Consider the following 10188-nt stretch of genomic DNA (forward strand, 5'->3'; position numbering starts at 1 on the left):
CTGTTCTGCGCCAAGTGCTTCTGGGGCAACCCACTCGTTGCAGATCTTGAGAGAGACCGATGACATCTGTTTGCTTTGAGGAATGATGTCATTGTCGATTGAACTCCTCCACGTTCTCTGGACAAGGCAGCATGAAGAACGACGCCGATGATAAAAAGAAATAATATCGACCTCAAGGTACAATCATCTGTACCTCAAATTCCTCTGAGATTTTATCTCTGTGATCTACAGAAACTACAGGAGCAGGGATGAATAGCTCTGCAGCACAACCGTCATGCCCAGCGGTTTTATCCGTTTGAGTGTATTGTTGATCGAGATATTTTCCCTTCTATCTGGAGGAAGAGTCCATGTACACACGTTACGATGACTAGTCATTTCGCTGACAAAAGGCAGAACTTCAGAACCGTGGTGAAATGCTGCGTCCACCTCATCAGTTGCTCGTCATCGTGAATGAAGAATCTACCATTCACATTCCTCACAGGACCACCGAAAGATTTCCGACCACATACAGGCTCTCTCGTGGAAATATACTCTTCTAAAATTATTGCATTTGCGGCAGCTTTCACTTCCCTGACTACCGCAATAACAAATACGTTAAACTTCTAGAGATTTCGTCCGGTATCGAATGCCCAGCGCCTCATGCTCGTCGTCACTCACAGCGATCAATAGAGCCTTCAATCCCTTCCATCTATTGATCTGCATCTATGATTCCAAATAGCCAAATCTTGTGGCGCCCCTTCGGGACGTAGCCGACAATCTGTGTAGCGTCCAAGAAAAGAACATTTATGGTGGAGGCTCAATCATGATCATCATCATCATCAACGGAGCAACAACCAGTATGCGATCTAGACCTGCTTTAATAAGGAACTCCAGACATCCCGGTTTTGCGCCAATATCCCTAAAAGCCGTCTGGCATCCTGACCTAAGCCATTGCTCCACCTCAGGCAGGGTCTGCCTCGTCATCTTTTTCTACCATAGAGATTGCCCTTATAGACTTTCCGGGCTGGATCATCATCATCCATAAGTGACCCGGCCACTGTAACCTATTGAGTCCGATTTTATTCAAAACGTGATGGTCATGGTATCGCTCGTAAATTTCGTAATTATGTAGGCTACGGAATCATCCATCCTCATGTAGGGATGCAAAAGTTCTTTCTAGATTCTTCTCTCGAACACGGCCAAGAGTTCGCAATTTTTCTTGCTAAGAACCCAAGTCTCCGAGGAATACATGAGGACTGGCAAGATCATTGTCTTGTACAGTAAGAGCTTTGACCCTATGGTGAGACGTTTCGAGCGGAATAGTTTTTGTAAGCTGAAATAGACTCTGTTGGCTACCAACGACCGTGCGCGGATTTCATCATCGTAGCTGGTACCGGTTGTGTTTTCGAGATAGGAAAAATTATCAACGGTCTCAAAATTGTAGTCTCCTATCTTTATTCTTCCCGTTTGACCAGTGTGGTTTGATGTTGTCGGTTAGTTGGTTTTCGGTGCTAGCGTTGCCACCATATATTTTGACTTGCCTGCATTGATATGCAACCCAAGGTCTCACGCCTGCTCGATCTGAATGAAGGCAGTTTGTACGTCTCGGGTGGTTCTTCCCATGATGTCGATATCGTCAGCATAGGCCAGTAGTTGGGTGGACTTGAAGAGGATCGTACCTCTTGCATTTACCTCAGCATCACAGATCACTTTCTCGAGGGTCAGGTTAAAGAGGACGCATGATAGGGCATCCCCTTGTCGTAGACCGTTGTTGATGTCGAATGGTCTTGAGAGTGAACCTGCTGCTTTTATCTGGCCTCGCACATTGGTCAGGGTCAGCCTAGTCAGTCTTATTAATTTCGTCGGGATACCGAATTCTCTCATGGCCGTGTACAGTTTTACCCTGGCTATGCTATCATAGGCGGCTTTAAAGTCGATGAACAGATGGTGCAACTGTTGTGCATATTCCAACAGTTTTTCCATCGCTTGCCGCAGAGAGAAAATCTGATCTGTTGCTGATTTGCCTGGAGTGAAACCTCTTTGATATGGGCCAATGATGTTCTGGGCGAATGGGGCTATCCGGTCTAGCAAGATAGTGGAGAATATCTTATAGATGGTACTCAGCAACGTGATACCTCTATAATTGCTGCACTGTGTGATATCTCCCTTTTTATGTATGAGACAAATAATGCCTCTTTGTCAGTTGTCAGGTATTGATTCGCTGTCCCATACCTTGAGCACAAGTTGATGAACCACTTGGTGTAACTGGTCGCCTCCATATTTAACCAATTCGGCTGTAATTCCATCGGCTCCTGGCGACTTATGATTTTTTAGCCGATGAATTGCACGGACTGTTTCTCCTAAACTTGGTGGTGGCAGTATTTGTCCGTCGTCTTCAGTTGGCGGGACCTCCAACTCGCCGATGTTCTGGTTGTTCAGTAGCTCATCAAAGTACTCAATCCATCGCTCTAATATGCCCATTCTGTCGGAAATCAGATTTCCCTCTTTGTCTCGGCAGGATGAGCATCGAGGTGTATAAGGCTTCATCCTGCTGACTTGTTGGTAAAACTTCCGCGCCTGGTGCGGTTGCTCCCTGTACTTTTCTAGTTCACAGACTTGTTGGTTCTCCCAGGCTTCCTTTTTCCGTCTGTGAAGTCGCTTCTCCGCTCGACGGAGTTCGTGATAAGTCTGTGCGCGTGCCCGCGTTCTTTGAGAATGCAACATTACTCGGTATGCGGCATTCTTCCGTTCCGTTGCTAGCTTACATTCATCGTCAAACCAGCCGTTCCGACTCCTTTTGCGGCTGGGGCTAAGTATATTTGTGGCCGTATCCATGATAACGTTCTTCAGGTGGTTGTGAAGATCATTAGTTGATGCTTCATCTCCAGGTCCTCTATTGACTGCGGTTATTGCGGCATCCATTTCCCTCTTATAGGTGTCACGGAGGGTTGTGTTGTGGATGGCTTCAGTGTTCACTCTCACCTGATTGTCAGAGGGGATTCTAGGTGGTATTGTTATTCGAGCTCGGAGCACCATGCCAACGAGATAGTGATCCGAGTCTATATTGGCCCCCCTATATGTTCTGACATTCATCAAGGCTGAGAGGTGGCGGCGTTCGATCAACACGTGATCAATTTGGTTGAAAGTGGTCCCGTCTGGAGAGGCCCACGTATGTTTGTGGACCGCTTTCCGCGCAAACCAGGTACTTCCAACAACCATTTCGTGTGACACTACTAATTGAATAGTCCGCAGTCCGTTATCATTTGTTTTTTCGTGTAAGCTATGGGAGCCAACGTATCGCCTGAATACGGGCTCCTTCCCTACTTGGCTGTTAAAATCCGCAAGTATGATTTTGATATCATATCTGGGACAGGCTTCGAGGGTTCTTTCTACTGCCTCGTAGAAGGTATCCTTCTCCGACGCTGCAGTCTCCTCTGTAGGGGCGTGAACGTTTATGAGGCTTATATTTCTAAACTTGCCTCGCAAGCGCAGAGTGCATAGCCGTTCGCTTATACTTTCAAAGCCGATAACAGCAGGTTTCATTTTTTGGCTGACTAAGAAACCTACTCCGAGCACATGGTTTACTGGATGACCGCTATAATATATGGTGTAGTGGCTCTTCTCCAGGAAACCGGTCCCTGTCCATCGCATCTCTTGCAATGCTGTTACATCAGCCCTATATTGGGACAGGGTATCGGCTAGCTGCTTATCCGCTTGATCTCTGTACAGGGAGCGCACGTTCCTTGAGAAAATGCGCAAATCGTTGTTCCTTTGTCGTTGCCGGGTCCGTCGTTTTAAAATCCGTCCTATCCGAGGCTCCTGTTGTGGCTTCGTAACAGGTTGCTTTCCGTGTAGGGTTGTCAGCCCTACCCAACCCCCAACCTGGAGGACCAGCTGGTACAATTTGTCCCGTTTTTAGGCGCGGGAGACTCGCCTTCATCCTTCTCCGTCTGCAGCTTTTCGTCAAGAAAGAGCTCCCAGCGGTCACCACGTGGAGGTGGAGATAGGGTTTGGTAGTAGAGCTGTTAATGTTGGTTCAGCAGGCATTTCCCAGGTTTTATGCTCCATCGTGGGTACCAATCCACGTTTCGCCCCGGGACCTATACTACCCTTTGACCACTTTTATCGATTTGAATTAATAGATTAGCTGCTCTTAGTACATCAAAAACCTGGTTTATGGGTAATAAATGTTCTTCCGATGAGGTACTGAAAATAATGATATTGTCCATGTAGACGAGACAGATTTTACCAATATATTCATGAAGAATATCGTTCATTAGACGCTGGAAAATAGCTGGGGCGTTTTTTGCCAGTCGAAAATGCTGTTTTGGGAATGTCTTTTTCCTCTATCTCTATTTGGTGAAAACCCTTGGCTAGATCTATTGTTGAGAAATACATACACTTTCCCAGTGTATCCAGGATGTCGTTAATATTAGGTATAGGAAACTTATCATCGACGATTATGCTGTTTAATTGGTGGATTTTAGGCACCACAATTCGCCCCTTCATTTTCCCTGAAGCATCGCCTTTTTTCGGGACCACCCATATTGGTGAGGAATAAGTGAATTTACTTTGTCGTATAATCTCTTGGACAAGCATATCCCTGATTTGTGTTTCTACCTCCCTTTGATCTACCTGCGGGTACACGTACGATTTTGTATATACAGCAGTATTATTGGTCGTTTTTATTTCGTGTTTAATTTTATGAGTGAAAGTCAAATTTTCACCTTCTTGAAAGAATATTTCCTCATCATTTTTTAACAGGGTCAAATGTTTTTCGTTTTCCACATCGTTCAAGTGCTCCGTTCTGAGTAATGATAAGGGATCATTTTCCTTGTAAACATCGGTTATGTACATATGATTCACATATTCGTCCAATTCTTCTTCATCCATAGAACCATATAACGTTAAAATATTGTCATTGAATTTTATGGTTTTGTTATACAAGTCAATATTTACATTATAATTTGCAAAGACGTTGTTTCCGATTAAACCGTTGAAGAAACTATTAAATTTGTAGGAACCAACGAATTTAATTTTTTGGTTTCCCCCTAATTCCTTGAAAGGTTTTATTTGCACAGTGTACTGGAATTGAGAGTTACAATTACTATTAGGAACTCTGAGACTTGGGTGGCAAAGATCTGTATCTATTAAACTGATTGCTGCTCCGGTATCTATAAGAAATCTCAAGGGAACACCGCAAGAATTTATTCGGATATACGGCAAATTGTGGGATTGGTGGTTTCCGAGGCAGATTCTGGAAAATTTTTTTGTGTACCATTTGCATGGATTCATCTATTTCCATGAGTTGGGGCGACCGAATTAGTTAACACATTTTTGAACTGAGTCATTTGGAAGAATTGATTCTGATTTCGGAAAAAAAATTGGTTTGTATAATTCTGATTCTGATAGAATGGATTTCGAAAATTTTCCTTTTGATTCTGAAATTTTTGGTTTTCGCACCTTTTGTTTTGTAAATTTGAATTTTGTTGATTTTGATTATTTTGGTTTAGTTCGGCCTAATTAGTATATTTGTTTTGTCTTTTATTAAATTTATTATCTCTTTTGTGGTACAGATGACCCGTTTCTGTTAATACGAAAATTGCCTTTTCCATTGCATCAGGATTTCTACAGAATAGTATTGTTCGACAAGGTTCTGGAATATTACTTTTCATAATGTCTAGTGCAATAAGTTGATTATCTCTAATTATCTGCTGATAATGGGGACTTTGCTCTTGCTCTACCTTTAAATTTAGATTGGTTAACCGTTTTTGTATTATGTTGATAAAATATAATACAGAACCCCTGAACTCAGTACTCCTTAATTCATTCAATAATTGTGTACTGTTTCTCTGGTCTGAAAAATTTGGCATATAATATTTTTTTAATATCTTCCCATTTGATGATATGAGGACTGGCATCCAGAATAAGTTTAGCTTTCCCGGTGATTCTACTCTTGATGATATTGCAAATGATGTTCTGAGATTGATTGTTGTATTGCTGCAATATTGGTACTATCACGTCCACCATATCCGGTAAGCTCTTCATCTAGTCCCTACTACCATCGAATGTTGGTATGTGTGATGCGTGTTTCACAGAATCCAGGGTAATACTCAATTTGGTGTTAATGATAGGAGATCTCGCTGAGAATCAGCACTTTTCAGTTGCCAATACAAGTTTGTTTGGTTTTTAACGAAAAGAATCCTTAATCGGAATTCACATCCTTAAATTATTACGTTTTCCGCGAATTTAAAAATGCACTCGTTCGTACACTTAATTTAAATTCTACTAATGAAAACTTATCTTGCGAATGTGTCATAAAGAGTTAAAATTTGAGTGCCAATATGCACAAGTAACACTTTAACGTTTTTCACAGAACTTTGTCGCTCACATGTGACAACTTTTTACAAGTAGCACTTGACATATCCTACCAACTGCGCCAATTATGCTCACTGAAAATTTCTTCAATTTAAATTAGATAAAAACTTCACTTATCTTGACAACTTTCCATTAATTTGAAAAAAAAATTGTACAATAACGACGGACGACGCGCTCCTCTGAAGCTTTATTCCCTTATATATGTACTTTCTAATCTGTTTACATTTTCCATTGAATCATTTCTATCCATCATCTTCTACTCTGAATCATATTGTTTATATGAAAATCAATTAAGATGTGAAAATCGAACTCCGCCATGCTATTAACATAGTATACTGGTCCCAAGCCCAGGTAAAGGAGGAGGGTTTGAGGCAACGTACTCTGTACTATCCTCAGTAAAACAAAAATAAAATGATAAGATCAGGGAAAAAGATAAATAGAGTATAGTTGGAGTTATTCTACTGTGCTATATCCTACCTGATCTCTCTTGGTGACAGGCCCCGCGACAGGTCGACCAAGAAAATGCATACAATGTCATGTCATGTCAAACATGATGATCGAATGGAGTCACAAGCCTCGGAGAAATGCTAGGGCGTCCACCTCAGTCGGCGCGGCAGGCCGGGCCCCGGTCCTGTCGAAAAATGGGCAAGGGTTCTTGACGCATGGACGGCGTCAGGACGTAAGCAAGTTAGTCCGAACACAACGAATAAAACAAATACGTGTCTGCACGCTAAATGTTGGTACTCTAACTGGAAAGACCGAGGAACTCGCAAGAGCCCTTCGGAAAAGGCGCATTGATATCTGTGCTCTGCAAAAAACCCGTTGGTCTGGTGCCAAAAGCAGCGACATTAAACGCGAACGCGGTAAAAATGGCTATAAACTTCTCTATTTTGGTAACCCACACACTCAATATGGTGTTGGCGTTGCCATCTCAGAGGGTTTCCGTGATGCCATTAAAGAAGTCAAACGATTTGATGATCGGCTGATGAAGCTCACAATTATATCAGCTGATCGCACTATTCACTTCTTCACCGCACTATTCACTTCTTCACAGCGTACGCACCACAGACAGGTCGACCTGATGCCGAGAAAGATGCTTTCTGGCAACTTCTCGATGAAAAGACTTGTCACGTGCCTGCTGACGATTATATAATCATTGCGGGCGACCTTAATGGTGATGTGGGTGAAAAGGCAGACGGTAACAAGTGCCATGGGGGAAAGGGGTTCGGAGCACGCAATGAGGGTGGCGAGCGTATAATCGATTTTGCGGACACCCATGACCTTGTACATACTACATTTTATAGTGGGAACAGTAAAACGCAAATCGACTATATTCTCATAAGACGCCAACATTTTACCACTGTAACTGATTGCAAAGTCGTTCCCTATGAGACCACCTCAACATCGGCCGTTGATTGCCGTCCTGCGAATTAAGCCACCGATAAAAGAGCGTGAGAAACGCACTGGCCCGCGACGCATTAAATGGTGGCGATTTGGTGAGAAGAAAGAAGAAACGATCTCACTCATACGATTGGCGACCGTTACGAATGTGGAAGAATCATGGAACCAAATGAAAGACACGATCCACAAAGCGGCCTCTGCAACCCTCACCAAGCCGGGTAAGTGGTACACCAACCGAGATACTTGGCTTTGGAATGATGATGTTGAAATGAAGGTCCGTGAAAAGAAACGCCTCTCCCACAAATTTCTCGGCGATAAAACGCCTGCTAATTGGCAAATTTATTAGAATGCCAACCGTGAAGCAAAGAAAGCGGCCGAAATATACGCTATTAACATTTCTTTACCATGTCTTTAAAATCGCGCTGGGTGGTTCAGAAGCAAAATAATTATCGAGCGACTTTAGTACATCTTTAACTTTCATGATCACTGAAGAATTTGCTCATCCTCCACTTCCACCATCATTGCCGATATTTTGGACCAGCTGTACCTGTCAGCGCAACTGAAGCCGAGGAGGCAATAAAAGAAATGAAATCAGGGAAAGCCACAGGACCTGACGACATCACATCTGAGCTCTGTAAGGCAAAGAGCTGGGACCCAACACTATGGCTCAGTGAATTCTTTAACCGGGTTATTCAGGAAGAAAGAACACCATCTGACTGGCAAGAAAGTACCACTGTTCCAATATGGAAAAAGAAAGGTAGCCCAGCAGAATGTTCAAATTATCGTCCGATCCGGTTACTTTTCCATACCATGAAGATTTTTGAACGCATTCTTGATAATCGTATTCGCGAAATCGTTGAAATAACTGTGAATCAAGCCGGATTTGTCAAGAACTGTGGAACTACTGACACAATACACGCTTTGCGGTTACCCATGGAAAAACACCGTGAGAAACATCGCCCTCTTTACATTGCCTTTGTGTATCTGGAGAAAGCGTTTGACCGTGTACCACACGTACTCATCTGGTATGCTTTATGACAACACTCGTGCGCTGGGTTCAATTGCTCTACCACGATCGGAAAAGTAAAGTTCGAAGTATGGCGGGTGTATCAAAACTGCTTCGTGTCTCTGTTGGTGTTCATCAAGGAAGCGCCCTCTCAGCACTGCTCTTTGTTCTTGTTATGGACTCCGTCACACGGGATATCCAACGTCCAGCGCCCTGCACACTGCTTTATCCAGATGATGTTTTCCTGAACTGAATTTTTGACTACCGATCCCCATGAACCAGGCACAATCACTGTCAGCGGCAGTGATCTGCCCAGAACTGAGCGATTTAAATACCTCGGGTCAACATTATCAGCCAATGGAGAACTGCGTTATGAAATTGCTTCACGCATTAACGCAACCTGGATGAAGTGGCGTTCCACAACTGGTTCTTTGTGATCGACGTATCAACGAACGTCTCAAATCTAAAATTTACCGCAATGTCGTCCGTCCAGTCGCTCTCTATGGTTCTGAGTGTTGGCCAATTATAAAAGACAATGAACGGAGTCTTGCGGCAATGGAAACGAAGATGTTGCGTTGGACTAGTGGCGCCACACGTTTAGATCACATCCGAAATGAGGATCGTTATGGGGTTGCACCGATCGTGGAAAAACTGCGAGAGAGGCGTCTTCGATGGTATGGTCACGCAATTCGTGCCAACGAGAATTCACTTGCCAAGATTGGTCTGAACATCGAAGTCGATGGTAAACGACCAAAAGGCAGACCTAAACAACGGTGGCTTGATACGCTAGATGGGGATTTGAAAACCTCGAGATTGCACCCAGATCAGGGATTCGATAGAGCTAAATGGCGAAACCGATCACGACGAGCCGACCCCACTTGTGAACGGGACAAAGGCTGAAGAAGGAAAAAAATTAAGATGTGAAAATCAATAAGGAGGTGAACATCAATTAAGATGTAACAAATTATTAAGTACGCCATTAGCATTCCGTTAATAATTGTTTATTAAAAATTTAGAACGATGGTTCAAAATGTTTATTTTCAGCTTCGGAAGTGTATGAGACTATTTGCTTATTTATCACAGAATTCGATTCTATGACAGTTCTGATGAAGAAGATTTGATTGACTACTTACAGTACCGCATATTACTTCCAAGAGAATATTAGCGCCATCCTTACATAGAGAGAAATATTAAGTGTAGGCATTCGTAGCAGCACCGGCAAGCGCGTTTCACATGACTAGTTGGAAACTAATTACAAATCAGTTTTGTTTTAGTCGACCCATGTGTGGTTTCTCATTCCCACACGAAACGGTTGCAGACCCAACGGTTTTGTAATATCCATTGAATAGAAGTTATTATAATAATAGCATGGAGCTAAGTTACTGAAAAGTTTGGTGATAAATCCTACTCGGGTATTACTTGCC

This window comes from Hermetia illucens, chromosome 2 (genome assembly GCF_905115235.1).
Source record: "Hermetia illucens chromosome 2, iHerIll2.2.curated.20191125, whole genome shotgun sequence".
Lineage (NCBI taxonomy): Eukaryota > Metazoa > Arthropoda > Insecta > Diptera > Stratiomyidae > Hermetia > Hermetia illucens.